The sequence below is a fragment of the Oryctolagus cuniculus genome, chromosome 14 (genome assembly GCF_964237555.1).
Source record: "Oryctolagus cuniculus chromosome 14, mOryCun1.1, whole genome shotgun sequence".
In the NCBI taxonomy this organism is placed as follows: Eukaryota; Metazoa; Chordata; class Mammalia; order Lagomorpha; family Leporidae; genus Oryctolagus; species Oryctolagus cuniculus.
The window spans coordinates 28,222,025-28,240,267 of record NC_091445.1 but is presented as its reverse complement, the minus strand read 5'-3'; the positions used below and the strand labels follow the sequence as shown (position 1 = coordinate 28,240,267).

The following is an 18,243-nucleotide window of genomic DNA, read 5'->3' as shown; positions in this document are numbered from 1 at the left end:
TTTAACCCAGTTTGCCACAGCACATATCTTGTGAAAAAAAAAAAAAAGTCTTGATATTTCCTGCTACTCTTGGTAGTCTAATCTTGAAGCATAAAAGAGTTAAATCTATCTTTCTAAAGCAGTCAGTATTGAAAGCCACCAAAAAGAATTAAAAAACCCAAAATGAGTTATAGAGATGTCCATTTCGGTTTTGAAGCAAATCACATTCTATGTAAATCATACTAATGTATTTTGCAGTTACATAATACAATAGCACATTTTATTTTTATCTTTTACTTGTTTTCTTTCCATATGTTTGAGTTCAATTCTCAGTCATTTGTGGAAAATTTCCTAATTTATGAAACTTGCACTTCCAAACCAAACAGAGAGTGAAATAAAAAGAACAGAAAAAAAAAAGCAAATAATAACAGAGAAATTATTGATAGTATAATATTTTCTCCATTTTGTAGGCAAGGTGTTCATATGATCAATCGAAAATTGTGCATTCACAATGATTAGATGATAATAAATGTTGGCTAATGTAATAAAAGTCTTATCCAATTAAGCATTGGGGCAACAAAATTTTTATAAGAAGATATATTCCCATTGACTTATATCTATGTGACTTTATTTCTCTGAACACTTGTTGAACAGTGTCCTATTTGCAGACCATTGTTGATGAGATAAGGATGATAAGATCAGCAGTTGTCGCTCCCCCTCTTCATGGAGGAACGACACTAAACCCTGCATAGATTTCCTATCCGAGTCACGGCACCATTATGTTGCTCCCCCTCTTCGCGGAGGAACGACACAGGACCCTGCGCTGTTCTTTTGTCTGCTCGGCCCTCCCCGGGTTTGCTGCTGGTTCTTCCCGGGTTGGCTACTGTCCCTTCCACCTCCGTGGAAGGGCGGTTCCCCCTGCCACTTTCCCCACTTCCACAGGGGAGCGGCACACCGCCGGCCGGCTCTCTCGGGGGCTGCTCAGGTGTTCCTTCAGATAGATGTTCCTGGTGCATGTTGTCTCTCTCCTCCTTTATAGTCCTCTTCCACCAATCCCAACTCTGCTACCCACACGCCGAGTACACTGCTCTCCTCCAATCAGGAGCAGGATCAGTTCCTGCAGGTCATCACTCAAGTTGGCGAGAGGCAGCTGCATAGAAGCTGTTTACTTCTCTCCCAGTGCCATATTGTGGGAGAGCAGATGTATAGAATAAGTCTTAATTCCAGTAACAGTCTAGTCCGAGTTGCTCCCCACAAGCAGTCTTGTGGCTGTGCTTTATTTTCTCATCTGTTTGCAAGCATAATCCCAAGCTGGAGTTTAGGATGCATTCATTTTTGTAATTCCAGTGTTGTGACATATAGATGAGAGAGCTTAGGAGATTCCAATTTGGATTCATTTCTTCTACGTTAATTCCTCCTAGAGCACACTCAGTCAGTCTGGAGACCTTGATGATGCAGTAAGCCAGATCTGCTATGAGCAGCATCGTTGATGGATGTCACTCCCAACCGCCTTTTTGGATCCACCAGTGCATTTGTGTAGAGGTCACACTTCCCAGGCAGTAACTGGCATTTGTGGGTGCACTAATGAAGAACATTCACTGTGACAAGGGACTTTTCAATTTAGCTACATTGGTTCAAATACTCCTGAGTTATCTTGCCAAAATAACGAAATTCTGATTTTCCTCAAGTTACATCTCCCAGCTCAAGTCTTCTGTATTCTTACTTCCTCTTGTTTTAAAATTGGTCTTCGCAGGATGTTTCCATTGAGACAATTCAGCAATATTATATTTCTGGAGGGTAAACCCAATTACCTACTTGAATTACATTATGAATAAGTATATTTGAATTCCTGGAAAAATATATGGAAATTTTATGCAGAATTTAGGAACACCTAAGTGCCTAGCATGGTAAGTCTTCTGCACCTGCTTTTCACCACTACACACGATGCTTGTATTCTGTTGTCTCTGGTTTCTTTCTAGCCACAGCCTGTTTTAATTTTACACATCTCCTCAACTGATACTTATCAAGGGTCTACCTTATATGGTAGTCTACTTGATTATAGGATTAGAAAGACTAATAAGGTATGACAACACCAATTGATTACTGGAGTACAAAGCCATGTGAGACATTCACTCATGAATATTCTATTCCAGTAGTTCCAGTAGTGGAGGTCTGTACATGTTAATGCTATGGGAATCTACAGATGGTAATACTAACCTAACTTACAGTTTTTAGTGAATAATCTAAAACCATTTTCACAAGCATCAAAATATGAGTCTAGTATTTTTATTTTCATTCAGATAAAACACTTTGTAATGTCTATTTGGATCCTTTTGTGATGCATGGATTAATGAAAGTTTTGTGTAATTTCCATACAACCATCTTTTTTTCTAGTTATCAATTTTTAGATTATTTTCCCAATAATTTATTTGCTGTGAGAGATTAGACTATGAAATACTACAATTTTTAAGAATTTTTAAAATAACTTTTTATTTTATTATATTTTTAAAATAACTATTTTATTTAAAATAATATTTATTTAAAATATTATAGTTAAAGATAATTTTTAAAATAACTATTTATTTTATTATAAATTTTCTCAGATAATCTCTGTGCCCTTGAAAATTATGTAAATTTACTCACTAGGATGTATAGTTATTCTGCATTTGCAAATTAGGTAAGATTTTTCAGTGTTATTGTTCAGATCTCCTGTATCTGTGTAACAGAGATGTACCCTTATTTTAGCAAGTGTTGAAAGATATACAATATACTTTCTAATAGGATTTTGGATTTGTTGACTTCTCCTTAATTCATTAATTATATTTACACATGCTCATTTTGTTATCACATGGATTTACCCTTGTCCCATCATCAAATTTTCTTCCTTTTTTTGTTTACGATTTATTTATTTATATGAAAGCCAGAGCTACAGAAAGAGAGAAATAGTGAGGGGGTAGGCAGAGAGGGAGATGGTCAAACCAGTGCCAGGAACAAGAGCTTCATTTGGGTCTCTCAGGTGGGTGACATGGGCACAAACACTTGGGAGGTCCTCCATTCTTTTCTCAAGCCATTAGCAGGGCATTGGATTAGAAATAGAGCAGCCAGAACATTAACTGGCACTCATGTGGGATGCCAGCATCGCAGGCAGTGGCTTTACCTGCTATACCAAAACGTCAGCCCCTGTTCTTCCTTTTAAAAATGGTTATTGTATTAAAGTACACTTTTCTGATATTATAACTCTTCCTTGTTTCATGCTTGCATAGTAGGCAATATCATATACAATTATATTGACAAATATCAAATATTTTTAATGTACCCAATTCAAAAGTTGTAAGAACTCCACAGTGAATATTAAAAATAATTTCTCAGGAATTCATATATACATTCAAAGAATATATTCAAGAAGATGTATATTAAAAAGATATACTATATACATTCAAGAGATATATTATAAAAAGGAATATTCATCAGAAGGTATAAGAGTTCCTCATTGTTCACCAGCTTAGGTGATTAATAGAAAATGCTATAAAAGCAACAGAATATATTTAACAAAGCATTTGGTAAAATTTAACAGCCATTAACATTAAAAGGTAAAAGAATCCAATAATTTAGGATATAAATACTATGTGTCAACCTAACGAAATATATTTCTCAGAAACTTAAAATTAGTAAGAAGGTATACAATGAGGTATACATGATCTCTTCTAGAAGTATAAATCATGCATTTCTCTCTGTAAAGAGAGTGTGTGTTGACATCCAAAAGTCAAGGAGAATTATGTTCTATCAGACCGGCTATATCAGACTGCCAACATTATCTTGAACAGTGCTCAAATATTTTCATTAATTTGATTCTCATTGTCTCAATTATAACTATTGAGAACCTACTTATTGCAACATATATCATTAAATATGGGTGCAGATAAAAGAGAAGTCAAATGTAGAATGTATTTTAATAGTTTTTGAAATTATTTTACCTATATATTTGTATTTTATAACTATTTACTGAATATTATCTATATGACTATCTGAAATCATATCTATATGAAGTTATAGCAGGTGAATTGTCTATGGCAATTAAAAACATTATGTGTGTGTGTATCTATGACAGAGGGCAAATGGGAATAAATTAATTTAATTGATATAAATTCCAAAATTAAGATGATTCACCTAAAACTGTAAATGTAGGCATTATCTTAAAAACAATTTACTGAATAATTAGTCTCAAGTTCATAACTAGTAAAATTCATTAAGGGAATATATGAAAACATATTGCAAAACACACTAAGAGAGTAAAGTTTATTGAAGCAATAAATTGTATTTGAAACAGACACTTGGTTTCTGAAGTTGAGTAAGAAATTTAATATTTTCTCATTATGACAATAAGGATAATATGTATGTTAAATTTAATGGTACTTCCAGAATGCACCAACTACGAAATTTCTTTGGATTGTATTATTATAATTATTGCCTTACCAATCTGTCCCTTTGGGTGAGTATTTTAACTTAATTTTGACCAAATTAAATGCCAGAAATAATATATTCTATTTCATATGCTACTACCTACTAAAATCATAATGCTGATTTATTGCTGTGATCTCCTATTTAAAGCATGAACAAGAACTATTAAACTCTCATTCCAGAAGGGAAATTTTTATTATTAACAGATGCAGTCCAACTGGGGAGTCTCACGCTGCCATGAAATATGAGTCTTACTTCGAGATGCATTTATTCATTATGTGTATAGAGGGACAAAGGTGGGTCAGCTCAGGGCCCAGGCTGCATTCCCAGCTCCTGTTGTCATCAGCTCTCTAAGTGATCCTGCTGCCCAGGTCCCCTGGGGCCTGCCCATTGTTATATTTCTTCCTGTGCAAACACTGCTCAACCTGAGCAGATGAGCACTCTCTCCTCCTTCCCACTTCGCTCTAATAAAATCCCCATTTTTCACAAACAGAAGGACATTCATTTTTCCCGCCTCATTTTTCAAGTACCAAATCATGGCATTTCAAGCTTTAAGTAAACAAAAAGTCCAATTTTTCATAGTGACAGCAGCTGCATTGATGTATGAACCTGAAACACTAAATGACTTATTCCTGATGATATTTGAAGAAGCCCCTTATATTTAAAAAAAAAAAATGTCAAAATGATTTGTTTTGGCATCCCATTATAGCCCTTGTTTATTTAAGTCCTTAATAGGCTATGTTTCATTATCCAGGGTGTAGGTCCTTCTCATAAATTAGGTCCCATCTGCTAAAATCTCCTCATTAGAGGCTCAAAGGATACCATGCCAGATACTCCTTACTCAAATAAATCTCATAAGCTTGCAGCCTGTATGATTGATTTTACTGAAATCTTGGATGCAGTGGAAATAATGACAGACATGAAACTTCTACTTTTTTTTTTTTTTTAACCTGTAGAATGAACTGCAATACAACCATGCTCCAATAATCAATCCCAAGATGGAACCTGTTTTCTTGTCTGGATATCCTGACAGAGAAAAGTGTCGCAGCAACTGCCTTTTCATTTCTGTTTCAGGCACAGAACCACGGGGTTGTGTTTTGTGAAGAAAGTACTTGTAACCCTCGACATGTGCTCTGCCCACCCCCTTCACTGCCATGTGTGAATGGACAGTGATAATCGGGAAAGGCTGTGAGAAGCCAGTCCTCACTTACATCTGAGGTTGCTGCCTTTCCAGAGTGATTGTCTAGGAACCTCTGGCCTATACAGAACCCAAAAGTGTGCATTATTGCTTAATCCCGTGGCTCTGGTGGGTGTGATGACACAGGTAAGTGGTTAAGAGGTTAAGACGTGGATTTAGGAATGCAAGACTGTGAAAATTCTCCTCTGCTCTGATTTGTCTCTTGCAGGGGGTGGAAGTGACACTTGAGGTTTCCTTTCACTTGGGTATTATTGAGTAGCTGGCATGGAATAACTGCATAGATTTAAAGTATGAAATCTCTCAGGATTTGTTGTATGTAGACACCTATGAATCCATCAACAGAAGCAAAATAGTGAGAGTATTTGTAACTTTCCAGAATTCCGTATCCTGCTCTCTAAGTCCTCCCTCCTGCCTCTCCATTGTTCCCTTCACCCTTATGTTCCCAAGAAATCTCTGATCTAACTTCAGTTATGAAGTGCTTTTTGGTTTATGACATTTCAAATCGATGGGATTATACAAGCATAAAAAAGATATACAATTGATGCATATGAGTACAATGATACTTCAAAATGCTCCTGGAAAATGCAATTTAAATATAAGTTTGGGGCCAGAGTTGAGTACAATAATTAAGATGCCAATTAAATTGCCTGCATCCCATATTTCAATGCCTTTGTTCAAGTCCCAACTCCATTGTGATTCCAGCTTCCTGCTCATGTGTACACTGGGATACAACAGATGGTGGCTCAAGAAGTTGGTCCCACACTAGTCTCCCATCTAGGACAAATGAATGGAGTTGCAGGCTTCTGACTTTGGTCTTGCCAAGACTTGGCTGTGGCAGGCATTTGAAGGGTGAATCAGCAGATGGAAAACTCTCTCTTTTTTTTCTCTGCATCTATGCCTATCGAATAAGTAAATGATAACAATAATAATAATAAACATATGGAAAAAATTAAGATTTTTTTTTTTATTCACAGCCAGACTGCATTTATTCAAAGAATATAAACTTTCAGAGGTTGACCAACTGCCAGTGTGCACACAGACGGAACACTTGGCAGAAGGCCCAGACCATAGGACCTGGCTTTTTTATATCTTAGGTGTGCTATTTGGTTCCAAAAATTTTGATTCTCATACATGAGAATCTTACACACATGTGTATGTATATGTAAGACAGTCTCTGTTTTCTTATTTTCAACATAGCTATTTCAAGAATTCCCGATGGTTTTGTGTATTTTTTTTGGTTCCTGTTTATTGCTAAATAAGATTCCAATGTGTGGGTATGCCACAACTTATTTATCTTTTTTCCTATTAAAAGGCATTTAGGTTGTTTTAGGTTTTTAATTATTACTATTGAAGCTTATATGAACAGTCTTTTTCAAATTTTTTTCAGCAACATACACTTCAAAAAGATCAACATTTGTTGCTGTCTTGGGTTCAAGTGGTTGGGCCATATGGAAGTTATATATTTAACATTTTCGGAAGTGCCAAGTTACTATAACATTTACATTCTCTTCATAAAAATATGAGAATTTTAGTTCATGCAGATTCTTGGCAACACTTAAATTATGAACTACTTAATTGTAGTCACCCTATTGGAGATACATAGTAGTATCTCATTGTATTTTTTAATAAATAGTGTTATTTGTTGACAAATTAAAATGTGAAATTCTCTGGTATCCAATGAAATTGAAGTTCATTTCATGTATCTGCATTTCATAAATATTTTTGGTGAATTGCCTATTTTAATCTTTTGTTCATTTTTATAGACTGGTAAAATCATAAAGTTCTTTTATATATTCTAGCTCAATTGACAGATAGCTATACTTTTTTCTCAGTTTTGGCTTAACTTTTAACAATGTCTTTCAAAGTTTTAATTCTCATAAGTTATTATTCATCTGTTTTTAATGAATCCTGGTTTTTTTGTTTTCTGATACTTCATGTCTTCTTGTTAATGAAATATTAATACAAAGAGAACAGATTCAATATAGTTCATAGATAAAATTCTAAGAGTATAGTTTGTGTGTACTTCCCTCCCTCTCTTTCTCCCTTTCTCTCTTTCTTTCTTGCTTTCCTACCACCCTGCCTCCCTTCATCTTTTCTGTTTTAGTTTTTGAGATTACATATTTTTTAAAGATTTATTTATTTATTTACTCAAGAGGCATAGTTAGAGAAAGGGAGAGACAGAGAGAGAGGTCTTCCATCTGCTGGTTCACTCCCCAAATGGCAGCAATGGCCAGATCTGGGCCAATCTAAAGGCAGGATCTAGGAGCTTCTGCTGGGTCTCCCATGCAGGTGTAGGAGCCCAAGCACTTAGGCTATCTTCTACTGCTTTCTCAGACTATCCACAAGGAGCTGGATCGGACATGGAGCAGCCAGGACTCAAACCAGCACCTGTATGGGATGCCGGCACTGCAAGCAGATGCTTAACCTCCTATATCACAGCACCATCCCAGAGATAAATTATTTTTAATTATTATTACAATCAAGAGCTTAATGCTCCACCAAATATAGAGATCAACAAACAAAATGTAAAAACACCTTATTTCAGCAGCAATATAGACAAGGCCTGTAAACAATAATCAAAAAAAAAGATGACCATTTCACCTATGTACAGTAAATTTTAAAATAATCACATATCATTAAAGCTATAGGAGTATAAACATTCTTAACCATCGGTTTAACAAAGACGTGTAAAAAGTTTGACAAAAATGTATTTGCAGCAGTACTGACACATAGGCATTTCTTTTTCTGTTTTTGCTTTTGTTTTTTGATTTTTTAGCTTAATTTAAGTTGGACGAAAATGTATTTTCAGCAATAGGGATACACATAGCATTTCTTTCTTTTTGTGTTTTTGTTTTTTGATTTTTTTAAATTAAATTTAATTTAATTTATTTAACATAAAAGGGAGAGCATGCATTTTGTCTTTCTGTGTCAGGTTTGTTTTCCTCAACAAGGCATTGTGCAGTTGAATCCATTTTTATGCAAATGGTGGAATTTCATTTTTCTTACAGCTGAATAATATACCATTTGTGTGTGTGTGTGTGTGTGTGTGTGTGTGTGTCACATTTTCTTTATCTGTCCATCATCAGATTTTATATTTTGGCTATTTTGTTTTTATTTTTTTTTTTTATTTTTTTGACAGGCAGAGTGGACAGTGAGAGAGAGACAGAGAGAAAGGTCTTATTTTTGCCATTGGTTCACCCTCCAATGGCCGCTGCCACTGGTGCACAGCCGCCTGCGCACTGTGTTGATCTGAAGGCAGGAGCCAGGTGCTTATCCTAGTCTCCCATGGGGTGCAGGGCCCAAGGACTTGGGCCATCCTCCACTGCACTCCCGGGTCATACCAGAGAGCTGGCCTGGAAGAGGGGCAACTGGGACAGAATCCAGTGCCCCGACTGGGACTAGAACCTGGTGTGCTGGCGCCGCAGGCAGAGGATTAGCCTGTTGAGCCACAGCAAAGGCCTATTTTGGCTATTTTGAATAATGCTGCTATATGATTACATATTTGGCTACTGTGAACATTGTTGTGCAAATATAGTGGTGCAGATATCTCTTTGTTACAATGTGTTCATGTTTTTTGGGTATATATACAGTGATGGAATACCTGGATAATGTGGCAAGTCTATTTCTAGCTTTTTAATGGATCCTGATTTTAGAATCACATCTTTGAAGGCTGTGCTTAATCCAGGTTTCATCTACAATTGTATAGATTTGGTTTTACATTCAGGTACAATTCACTTTGAGTAAACATTTGTACATGGTGTCAAATGGATTGATAATGATTATGTATGTTTGGATATTCAATTTTCCAGTAATGTTTGTAGAAAAGAACTGAACTGCTTTTACAACTTGGTTGGAAACCATACGGACAAGTATTCATACATGCCTTGTATGAATGAGTTTATTTCTGAAATTTCCATTCAAGTATATTGATTTGATTGACCATCCATATGAAAAATATGTTAGAATATGTTCTATGATATGTAAAATCTTATAATGTAGCATTATAACAAGTCCTAAAATCAAATATTATTCATCCGCTCATTATGTTCTATTTGGAAAATTGCATTCTTTTGTCTACTACTCTAGGTCTTTTGCATTCCAATATAGAATTTCAGTTGATTATTTCTTTTGAGAAATTTCTGGGATTTTGATGGGCATTATATTGATTTTGTGAACCAATTTTGGGAGGATGGTTTTCTAAAAACTGTTTCTCCTTTTTCTTTAGGAATCTAACTTTTAGCAACAGTGTGTACTTTCCTATGAATAAGTTTTGCATATGCTTCATCAGATCTATCTCGAGGTGTTTCATACTTTTGTTGCTATTACAAACTATTCAATTTGCAAATTCTTGTATCTAATTATTCTTTACTAGAAATGGAAAAATTAAAACATTTACATTGATTTTATGTCCCACAATCTTGCTTACTTCATTTATTTGTCCTAGTAGATTTTTTGTAGATACTATTAGATTTTTTTAACTTTTATTTAATGAATATAAATTTCCAAAGTACAGCTTATGGATTACAATGGCTTCCCCCCGACAACCTCCCTCCCATCCGCAACCCTCCCCTTTCCCTCTCCCTCCCCCCTTCCATTCACATCAAGATTAATTTTCAATTCTCTTTATATACAGAAGATCAGTTTAGCATATATTAAGTAAAGATTTCAACAGTTTACACCCACATAGAAACACAAAATGAAAAATACTATTAGATTTTTATATGGATAATTATATCAGTCTCTATTTCCTTTCTAATATGTATTCATTGTATTTATTTTTTCTTGCCTGTCTAGAATTCCATGACAATATTAAATATAATGGTCAAAGTGACTACCTGTATTGTATCTCTGATCAAGTATTTTTAGGGAAAAAGCACTCAGTGTTCCACAATTAAATGGAATATTATTGCCAGTGTTTTGACAAATGCATTTATCAATTGGACAAAATCTCTTGTATTCTTCGTTGGTTGAGATTTTTTTGTGGGAGATAATAGTTTTTTTTTTTTTTCTTGTCAATTGCTTTCTCTGAGTCTCTGAGATGATCTTATTTTATATATATATATTTATTTATTTTTTACGTTTTATATATATATTCTTTTGTCTTTTAATAAAGGGAATCACAATAATTTTTTTTTTCTAATGTCAAACCATCCTTAAATTCCTGGGATAAACTCTACTAGGTAATAATGATTTTGAAATTTTAATTAATTAGTTTTTTTTAACTTTTATTTAATGAATATAAATTTCCAAAGTACAGAATATTGATTACAATGGCTTCCCCCCCATAACATCCCTCCAACCCACAACCCTCCCCTTATCCACTGCCTCTCCCCTTCCATTCACATCAAGATTCATTTTCGATTCTCTTTATATGCAGAAGATCAGTTTAGCATACATTAAGTAAAGAGTTTTTAACCATTAGAAAGGCAGGCACACAAAGACAGAGACAGAGAAATCTACTAACTTAAGCTTACTCCTGTATATCCATAACAGTTGGGACTATGCCAGGCTGAAGCCAGGATCCTGAGAAGCAATCTGCATCTTCCATTTGAGTGACAGAGACCCAAATATTTGCATCATCACCTGTTACCTCTACGGGTGCACATTAGCTGGAAGCTGGAATTTATAGGAGCTGGACTCAAATCCAGGCACTTTGATACAGCATGTGGATGTCTTTAAGCAGTGTCTTATAGCTCTGAACCAAATGCCCTACCCAGTCATCATGCATTATCCTTGAATTGTTGAAGTTGAGAGACTAATGCTTGCTTAGGCTTTCTGCCTCAACGTTCATGAGGGATATCATTTTTTTTAAACGTTGTCTGTTTTCTTTTTCATTTTTTCCTGTGATGTGTTTGTGTGATTTTACTATTAGGATTAATGGCTTCAGAGAATTCGTCAACATTCTGAATGAACTTGAATAACATTGGTATGATCTATTTGAATTTATCAGTGAATACATTCATGCCTGTGATTGTTTCTGTGGGATTATTTATAACTAAAATTTCAATATTTTAAGAATATATAGTGTTATCTCAGTTATTCAAGCCTTCTTAACTGCCATAGATTCCTATGAACTGTTCTTTGCTAGTTATTTCAAGGAATCTATTTCAATTACATTGTTAACCTTATTACCATAACTTTCCTCACTATATCCCTTTATTACCCTTTTGTAAAAAAAAAAGATCTATTTATATATTTGAGAAACAGAGGCAGAGAGAGAGAGAGAGAGAGAGAGAGAGAGAGAGAAAGTCTTCCATCTGCTGGTTCACTCCCAAGTTGGCCACAACGGCCAGAGCTGTGTGGATTCAAAGTCAAGAACTTCTTCCAGGTCTCCCATGTGGGTGCAGGTGCCCAAGGACTTGGGCCATCTTCTACTGCTTTCCCAGGCCATAGCAGAGAGCTAGATCAGAAGTGGAGCAGACGAGACCCAAACCAGGGTCCATAAGGGATCCTGGTACTAGAGGTAGTGGCTTTATCCCCTAAGCCACAGTACCACTTTTTTATTATCCTCTTAATATTTGTGTTTGTATAATGATATCAACATTCTGACCCCTGGTTTTTAGTATTTGGTCTCTCTTGAGTAGAGCAAGAGTTGGCAAATATTTTTCTGAAAATAATCACATAACAAAATTTTAGGGTAATGTCCACCCCAGGACTTTTCTTTATAACCTTTTTGTTTTTTTCTGTTTTGTTTTGTTTTGTTTTGTTTGTTTTGTTTTTCTAGCATGAATTAAAAATACATGCTATGTGTTTTACATGTAAGAGATATGAGCACACAAACCACACAGAAAGCAATGGACAAGTTTGCCTATGAAAAATAATTTACTCAATTCTTGGGCTGCAGGTTTCTCAGTCCATTTTATCAAAGAAGCATTGCTTAGTTTACCCTTTTTTTCTATGATTTTTTCTGCTTTTTAGTCTATTTATAGTAACATTAATTTTTATTAGTTTTTTCTTCAATTACTTTGTAACTTATTTTCTCTACAGTTTGCTAGATTGTTAATGTAGATGTTGGGGACATTTCTTTTTTTTTTTTAACAGGCAGAGTGGACAGTGAGAGAGACAGAAACAGAGAGAAAGGTCTTCCTTTTTCCGTTGGTTCACCCCACAATGGCCGCTGTGGCCGGCGCACTGCACTGATCCGAAGTCAGGAGCCAGGGGCTTCTCCTGGTCTCCCATGCGGGTGCAGGGCACAAGGACTTGGGCCATCCTCCCGGGCCACAGCAGAGAGCTGGACTGGAAGAGGAGCAACCTGGACAGAATCCGGCGCCCTGACCAGGACTAGAACCTGGGGTGCCGGAACCGCAGGCAGAGGATTAGCCTATTGAGCCGTGGCTCTGGCCTTGGGGACATTTCTAATAAAGATCTTTATCGATATAAAATTCCCCATATGTCCTACATTAATGACCACTGAAAAATTTAATATGCTGTAATTTATTTTCATTCTATTATAAATGCTTTCTAACATCTCATTTTTCTTTCACTCATTTTTTACATGTGCATAATTTAGTTTTGGAACATTAAAATTTTTCCTGGGATGTATTATTGATGTCTTATTTAAGTCCATTTTGTCATGCACTATATTTTGTAGGTTTTCTACCTTTTCAAGCTTCTTAAGACTTGTTTTATGGGTCAGTCTTTTTTTTTGTAAACACTCCGTTTGACTCAAGAGCATGTATATTCTGCCCTTGTTGTGAGGAGTGTTTGTAAATGTCAATTAAGTCAGGATATTGATAGTGTTGCTCAAGTTTTCAATATACTTATTTTTATCTATTTGTTCAATCCATTGGTAAAAAAGATCTTTCAAATTATGTAGCTATAATTTTAGATTTTTACCTTTCTTCTTGTTGTTCTATCAGTTTTTGTTTCATGTATTTTGAAATCTGTTACTGCATGAACAAATGTTTTATGTTGTATTTTCTATTAAATTAATCCTTTCATCATTATAACATGGCCTTTTTATTCAAAGCAATATTCTCTAAATGAAATCTACTTTGAGGATACCCTTTGCAACTGTCTCTTGACTAGTAATGTATATAATTTTTCATCATTTTATTTTTAACCTGATTGTGTTTATATTTAAATTAGATTTTTACTAAGCATCATATATATCTGAATCTGGCTCTTAAAAATCTGACACACTCTTCCCTAAAAAAATATTTGAGAAAGACAGAGAGGCCTTCCTTGCACTTGTTCCCACCCCAAATATCTGTAGCAGCCAGATCTTGAAGTCTGAGAAGGGGACCCAACTACTTGAGCCATTACCTACTGCCTCCCAGGGTGTACATTAGTAGGAAAATAGAAGGGGAAGCAGATTTGCATCCACACACTCTGGTATGGGATGTGGTGGCTTAACCACTGAACTGAACATGATTTTTGAAACACATATGTGTTGTATAGTGAGCAAATCAGGGTAAATATATATATATATATATATATATATGCTTACATATTTATCATTTATCCATAGCAGCAACATTCAAAATCCTCTTTTAAAGATTATATATGAATATGTAGATATAAATATAAATATACAAATATATATCTCAAATATCCTTTATTCATGGTAGCAACATTTAAAATCCTCTTTTATATATTTTATACATATTTATATATATACATATATATATAGAGAGAGAGGAGGAGAACATTATTTTCATTTATAGTCACCTTACTGTGCAATAGAACAGTGGAATTTCTTTCCTCTATCCAACTGTAATTTGGAACCTGTTAATTTGCCTTCTTGTAAGTTGAGAAATTCTCACAAGCCTGATTTCCTTCATTATAGATAATTAAATACAACTTTTTATAACAGCTATTGCTTTAAAACACATATTCTCCATCTTTAATATCACATTTTACCTTTAAGCTTTTTATATGTAGCGTTGGAATTTAAAGTTGTGTACTTCCATATTCCCACTCACTATCTTCAAAGAATTGTTATCTTATATTTCACCTACACATGTTGTGAATTCTTACAATACAAAGTTATTTTTGTTTAAATAAGTCATCTTTTACAGAAAGGTAATTATTTGTCAATCATGCATTTATCTACGGAGTTTCTATTGTGACAATGTTTATTTACACTTCTTGTCTTATCTTCCTTGTGCCTAAAGGGGGATTCCTGTACATTTTCTTTTAGTGCAAGTCTGAGAAGAACAAGTCAGACAGATCCAGAACTTATTTGAGGCAAACAAGACTCTCAAGGTGTGAAATTAGGGAAGCATTCAATCTCTAGCCTGTGTAAGTGCAGGGTCAGCATTTGAGAATGGATGCTTCCTTAAATTTTGTGCTCTTTGTGACCTGCATGCCATACTTGAGTCCCAGAACTGCTTTCAGGTCTTTCAGGTCTGAAAATGTATATATTTTGCTTTTTTCTTTTTTGACAGGCAGAGTAGATAGTGAGAGAGAGAGACAGAGAGAAAGGTTTTCCTTTTGCCGTTGGTTCACCCTCCAATGGCCGCCACAGCTGGCGCGCTGCGGCCAGCACACTGCGCTGATACGAAGGCAGGAGCCAGGTGCTTCTCCTGGTCTCCCATGGGGTGCAGGGCCCAAGCACTTGGGCCATCCTCCACTGCACTCCCTGGCCATAGCAGAGAGCTGGCCTGGAAGAGGGGCAACCGGGACAGAATCCGGGGCCCCGACCGGGACTAGAACCCAGTGTGCCGGCGCCGCTAGGTGGAGGATTAGCCTATTGAGCCGTGGCGCCTGCCGCTTTCTTTATCTTTTTAAAAATGTATTCATGTATTTGATATTTTTCATTTTCTGGCATACACCCCAGATACCCACCACAGCCAGGGCAAGGCCGGGCCTAAGACAGAAGCCAGAAACTCCACCCAGGTCTCCCTTAGGGGTGACAGGAGCCCAAGCACTTGGGCCATTCTGTTGACTTTCAAGCCAATCAGCATGCTTTGTATAGGTATGTTTCCTGACAGTTATCTCTTCATACTCTAATGATAAAATGACTGCTCACTTCTTTTTCCATTTTCCAATACAATCTTTGGTTTGTTGTCTTTTTTTCCCCATTTTTGTTTTGCGTCTTGACAGTTCTTTGTATAATCATGCTACAAGTCTTTGATTTTTTTAAAAAGTTTTTGCCAGGCAGAGTTAGACAGTGAGAGAGAGAGACAGAGTTATAGACAGTGTGAGAGAGAGACAGAGAGAAAGGTCTTCCTTCCGTTGGTTCACCCCCAATTGGCCGGGTGCTTCCTCCTGGTCTCCCATGCAGGTGCAGGGCCCAAGCACTTGGGCCATCCTCCACTGCCCTCCTGGGCTATAGCAGAGCGCTGGACTGGAAGAGGAGCAACCGGGACTAGTACCCAGTGCTCCAACCGGGACTAGAACCTGGGGTGCTGGCGATTAGCCAAGTGAGCCACGGTGCTGGCCATGCTACAAGTCTTTAATGAGATATGTGTTTCACAAATATTCCCTCCCAGTCTGCATTCACTGAATCCCTCCAAAAACAAATTTGATTATGATGAAGACCGTTATTCACCTTTCCTTTGTTGAGTAGTGATTATGTCAGCCCCTAGGAATACTCTTCACCTAGACCTAGGCTCCAAAATATCCATCATATTTTTTCTAAACACTCATGGTAAATTGCTTAAATCCAAGTCCATGAACTATTTTCAATTAGTTTTTGTATAAATTTGAAGTTGAGGTTGAGGTTGATTGTTGGCCTACAATTGCTACAAAATGCCCAATTGCTTCAGGAGTATTTATTTAAAATCTATACTGTGCTGTGACGAAGCAGGTAAAACCGCCATCTGCAGTTCCGGTTTCCCATACAGGCACCGATTCGTGTCCTGGCTGCTCCACTTCCAGTTCAACTCTCTGCTGTGGCCTGGGAAAGCAGTAGAAGATGGCCCAAGTCCTTGGGCCCCTGTACCCATGTGGAAGACCTAGAAGAAGCTCCTGGCTCCTGGCTTCGGATTGGCCCAGCTCCAGCATTGCAGCCAACTGGGGAGTAAACCAGCAGATGGAAGACCTCTCTCTCTTGTCTCTGCCTATCCTTCTCTGTGTAACTCTGACTTTCAAGTAAATAAATAAATCTCAAAAAAAAAAAAACAAAAAACCCTATACTGCTTCCATCAACTTTTTTAACACACTTGTAACAAATCAATTCAATATGTTTGTGAGAATCTACAACTGGTTATTGCATCCCCCTCTATGGACCTGTGTGTTCCTTACTCTTAGCACCATACTATCTGGACTACTACACCTACAAAATACTTTGTAACATTCAGAAAATTCATTTTCCTCACTGCATATGGCTCAAACTAGTTTTAACTATTCTATTCCCTAGGTTTTTCCATACAAACTTTAAGATGCTGTGCCTTGGAAAAACCTTGCTGGAATTTTGATTGAAATTTTCTTAAACCTATAGTTTAATTTGAGAAAAAATTGTATCTTTCCAAAGTTGAGTCTTTCACACTGTAATAACAGAATACCTCCCTGTTTTTTGAGATCTTCTTTGATTTTGTTCATCAGAATTTCACAATTTTCAAGATAGAGATAATGTTATAGTTTTATTAGATTTGTACATAAATATTTCTTTCTGGGAGTAAATTTAAGTGGTATTATGTTTAAACTTCAGTATCTGCATGCATGGTGTGTGTAGCAATGCAATTTGTGTACCATATTGATCTCTCTTGCAACCTTGCTAAACTTATATATTAGTTCTTGATATTATTTATGTGGACTGCTGTGACATTAGCAATGTCATCTTCCATCCCAAGCTGGTCAGTTTTGATTTTCTTCATATTGCCTTATTGCACTATTTAGAATTTCTAGTACTTTGTTAAAGAATAGTGTTGGGAATAGACACTTTTGCTTTGTTCTGAATCTTAAGAGAAAATATTTTGTTTTTCACCACTAAGTATGATGTTAACTCAAATTTTTCTTTGGATGCTTTTTTGTTACATTGAGGAAGTTTCCACTTCTAGTGTGCTGAGTTTTTATCATTAATGATGATGAATTTTGTCAAATGTGACAATTGATCGTTTTCTTTAACACTGGCTGATTGAATTATAACTGGCATATAAAAAGCTGAACAATCTAATATACAGAACTCTATGTGTACGGAAATAAGTACAGATCAGTGAAACCTTTCCTGATCACTTTTTCTTTCAGGCTATTGCTACTGTGGATTGATTGTCAAGTATTGGAGTGGATTGGATTGGTCTTGTATATCTGGAGTAAATTGTACTTGTCTGAGTTTTATTATTTTATGCTCCTGAATTTGATTTAATAATATTTAGTTGAGTATTTTGCATGAGTATTTTTGCATGAGTATTTTCACATGAATTCATGAGATAGATTAGCCCAGAGTTTGATTATCTTCTATCATTGTCTGGAATACTTGTGTTTTTTTAAAAACACTTAAGCCTCTGTAAGGATTCCAGGGGCTAGTGTTGTAGCATACTGGGTTAAGTCCCCACCTGTCCTCACTGTTACAATTCTGGGCCATCTCTCTGCGAATGCACCTGGGAAGGCAGAGGAAGATGGCCAAAATGTTTGGGAACTGTCTGTCTATGTGGGAGACCCAAGAGAAGCTCCTAGTTTTTGGCTTCAACCTAGTCAAGCCCTGGCTTTTGCAGCCATTTGGG

The 18,243-nt window shown here is 36.1% G+C and overlaps 1 long non-coding RNA gene across 2 annotated transcripts in view; it reads left to right on the top strand.

The window, feature by feature from the left end:
* Nucleotides 1-18,243, top strand: part of LOC127492769 (uncharacterized) — a 107,568-nt gene that overhangs the window by 86,742 nt on the left and 2,583 nt on the right. For both annotated transcript variants that reach the window (XR_007922521.2, XR_007922522.2), the window contains exons 3-4: nt 1,733-1,886; nt 5,512-5,761. This is a non-coding gene — a long non-coding RNA (uncharacterized lncRNA). The remainder of the gene's footprint in view (nt 1-1,732; nt 1,887-5,511; nt 5,762-18,243) is intronic.